Raw genomic sequence first — 4,397 nt, 5'->3', positions numbered from 1 at the left:
GATAAATTGAAATTTGCTACATGTTTTCATATTTCCACCATGGCAAATTCTTCTCAGAGTAAATGTTGGGCTTTCCTCACATTACATATTTTTAAGATTATCATCTTTTCCCAAAATATATTCATTGTCAATATTTCTTCCCAGTCTCCAGAATAGAATATGATATTTAATTTTCAATTAGCATAAGATCTATAAGAATAAAGTTGTTTATTTAAATTGGTCCCTTGAATCTGCCTTCACATGTCCTTCACACAGACTACACAATGCAATCTTTTTTGTAGACTGAAAATTTTACAGGGTTTCATGATCCTCAAGTGTTCTGGTCTAACTGTACTGGCTCTATAGCCTCTGAGAATTCTTGGAACACTTTCAAATTCTAGTATTTGAGGTAAACTCTCTAGAAGGAATTCACAGACTTGAAACATCCCCAAACAAGTCAATAATAACTATAACACAACCACCAGCACCATCTTTCAGCATCTATAAAAGGATCCACATCTGTAAAAAGATCAATACTTGTCACTCCATATACTTGGCCCTCTCTAGCACGATGGCATTCTGTTACTAGAGCTATTTATTGCACTGACCACTTTCTCTCAAATACTCATTGGCAAAGTCCTCCCATCTTCCAGTGAACAGAAGACCTTTCTTAGGTTCCAGCTAATCCTCCTAGGAAATTTTCACCCACAAAGCATCTCACCATCTACTTAGTTCACATTCCAGTGGACAGACATTGCCATCACAGTATGTATACACAGTGAGAAATAAATTCTATCTCTTGTGGGTTCATGGAACATTTGTTGAAATCTCTTAGTCTATGATGTCAGATGTAGCAAAAGTAAGTTTAAAGGTTTAAAAAATTGGGCTTACGTCTGCCAACCCAAGACATCCCCTCAATGAATATTTGAAATACACATTGCAAGTTATAACTCAAATCTGACCACAGATGATTTTTCTAACTTCTATTGCTATTAATTCCTAGGTCAAAGAAATAAGAATAAAACAAAGCCTACTTCTACAGGCTCGAAAGAAATTTCTGGATAAGCAAGATTTCTGCTAAAGAAATTTCAAAGTAGAATTTTGCTTGAATGAGTCTATTAAAAATGAGAACAGCTCTGAGAAAGACACTGACAAGAGAATGAAGGCAAACCACAGATTGGAAGAAAACATTTGCATATGATAAAGAAAATATTTACATATGAAAAGGCATATGATAAAGAACTTATCCAGAATATACAAAGAACTCTTAAAACTCAACAATAAAAAAAAGAACAACTTGATTAAAATATGGGCAAAAGATCTGAACAGATACCTCACCAAAGAACATATACAGACAGCAAATAGCATATGAAAAGATGTTCAATGTCATATGTCATTAGGGAACTGCAATTTAAAACAAGGAGATACCACTACATACCTTTTGCTGACAAGGATGTGGAGCAACAGGAACTCTCATGCATTTAATGGTACAGCTACTTAGGAAAACAATTTGGTGGTTTCTTACAAAACTAAACATATTCTTAACATACAATCCAGGAATTGCACTCCTTGGTATCTACCCAAAGGAGTTGAAAAACTTATTTCCACACAAAAACCTGAGCACAGATGTTTATCAAGACTTTTTTCATAGTTGACAAAGCTTGGAAGCAACCAAGATGTCCTTCGTTGCTAACTTAATTAGATGACTAACTAAACTGTGGTACATCCAGACAATGGAAATATAATTTGGCACTAAAAAGAAATGAGCTACCAAGTTACGAAAAGAAATGGAGGATAATCTCAAATCCAAATTACTAAATGAGAGAAGCCAATTGGAAAAGGCTACATACTATATAATTTTAACTATATGACATTCAGAAAAGGACAAAAGTATGAAGACAATAAAAAGATCAGTTATTTCCAGAGGTTAGAGGAGGAGGGGTGAATAGAGCACAGAGAATTTTTAGGACGTTGAAACTATTCTGTATAATACTATGATTATAGATACATGCCATTATACATTTTTCAAAACTTATAAACTGTAAAATACCAAGAGTAAGCTCTTTTGTAAACTATGGAATCTGGATGATAATGATGTGTCAGTGTAGGTTCATTGATTGTAACAAACATACCACTCTGGTGCAGGATACTAACATTGGGGAAGGCTGTGCATGTGTGGGTGGGGGGTAGATGGAAACCCTCTGTACCTTCCATTCAATTTTGCTGTGAACATAAAAAATTGCTCTAAAAATAAAGCCAATTTTGAAAAATTGAGTAGAACAGCATTTCAGAATACGGGGTGGGGGCTTTCAGGTTTTTTTTATACAATAGGAAACTGTCATAGCAACTAGCAAGAGCCAATGACACAGGTAGGTCCATTTGCCACCTTGAGGATTTCCAATTCTCTTTGTATTTATGAAATATTATAGAATGCTTTCCCTAAAGACCTGCGTTTAAAACTCAACATCCAAGTATCTTCTCCTTCCTCTCCAAACTGACCACTTTATTCTCTTCTCCATCTTTATGAATCCAACAGATTAATTAATCTTTCTAAGGTCTTTTTCTTAGCCTGATGTGTGGCCTTTCAACTTTAAAGGGACAGAGCCCTGATGTTTTGGCAGTAAAGAGGTTTTTGTTAGTTGTTTTAATTTTTGTTTTTCCCCCGTATCAGGAACTCACATTTTGTAAATATTTTTTACTCTTTCTAATACTCAATTTTTATGTAGTGGGGCCATAGTAAGACAAAGCTGTTTTTATGACGAGGTAAGATGTCTGCTCTTATTGTAAAGAGATCATCGCACTCGAAGGGAAATAAAGTCTTAATTTTTCTAACTAGAAAAGAAGAATTACCAATTTTTTTAATTAGAAAGAACCTTAAAAGTCATTTTTCCCAGCGTGAACATTTGTAAATAAAGAATCAGAAAGGAGAACTGATTTGTCAAAGGACACACAGCAAAGTTAATAATAGAGCTAAGGCTAGAAACTCATATCTTCCATTCCAACCTGATCCCCTCTCCACTTTAGGCAGAGCATGAACTATGTGCAAAAGCCAATAAAAGGCTTCCAACTATTCTAAAAATGCATCTGATCCTTATTCTAACGGTTTAGGTGGCGTGACTATATGATTAAATAAGTAATTTCTTCTTACTGAATTTGTGCTTTCTCTCTTGCTGCTTATCTCACATCTGGTAGGAATTTAGTCCTTTCAAGGCCTCTCAAAACCACCCAGTTATATGAATAAATTCAATCTCAAACTTTCAAATACCTTCCAGGTGCCAACACCAAGGACACAAAGATAAATAAGGTGCTTTCTGTTCCCCTAACAAGTCCACCATCTCATGAGCCAAAATGACACATGAGCAAACAACCAAAGCTCCTTGTGATGAGAAGTGTAAAGAGAATGTTTTGGGGACCTGGTGCAGAGAGTGGCTCATGAACAGTTGGGGGTGGAGGCCTGCACTGAAGAGGGAGCATTTGAGCTACTCATGGAAGGATGAGGAAGATTCCACCAGAGGGGGAAGGTTAAGGAGGCGGAGGACATTCCAGGCAACGGATGGATCATGAGCAAAGCAGAGAGGCATGAAATTGCTGGCTAATTTTAGAGAACAGTGATTAGACTGGAGAGGCTGAAAGATAGGATAAGAGAAAGTGGGGTAGTGGGAGAAAAAGTTGGAAAGTTAATTTGGGGCAAGATGAAGAAACTTGAATGCCATGTCAAAGATTTTTTAACATGATCTCATAGTAACAGCGTGTGAACAGTGCACTTCAAGCTGAAGGGTGCCATCATCAGATCTGTATTTTGAAAGAAGACTCTGGTAGCAATGTGAGACATGGAGAAAGGTATGGAAAACTGCGTGGGAGGCTTTAGGGAACGTTTAGGCAGACATCTGAACCAGAACAATAAGATGAACAGGGCTAAAGAGGAGGGCTGGATTCAAAAGAATTGTTAAAGTATCTGTTGTTGACACAGGTGAACAGTCATGGACTCTACTGAACCCATGGAACTACCTCCTAAGAAGACAATCTCATTCTTCCACTTCTGAACCTCTGTGAATTGATCTGCATTTGTCAATTTGCTGGCCCCGCGATTCTCACTTCAGGGGCTTGTAGTCCTTCAGGCTTCTCCTAGAGGCTTTGTACTGGCTGAATAACAAATGTAGAAACAGCCTCTACTGAACCCATGGGACACTAATGTAAGTAAGCCCTGCTAATCTCTCAGTGTAAGATGAAGTTGATAGTTTGGCTCAGACCTTCACTGGTTCTCGAACCAACAGTGTCCTCTCTCCCAACTACATAATGCCAACCAGATCCATTAACATTTCCCTCAGAGCATTGGCTCTGGAGCAGAGAACCTGGTTCAAGTCCTGACTTTACCATTTACTAGCTGTGTCACCTAACCATTCAAGCCAGGTTCTTAA

Source organism: Pteropus medius, unplaced genomic scaffold, assembly GCF_902729225.1.
Source record: "Pteropus medius unplaced genomic scaffold, Ma_sr-lr_union100, whole genome shotgun sequence".
In the NCBI taxonomy this organism is placed as follows: domain Eukaryota; kingdom Metazoa; phylum Chordata; class Mammalia; order Chiroptera; family Pteropodidae; genus Pteropus; species Pteropus medius.
The sequence above is the reverse complement of the archived record's forward strand: the minus strand, read 5'-3'. Positions refer to the sequence as shown.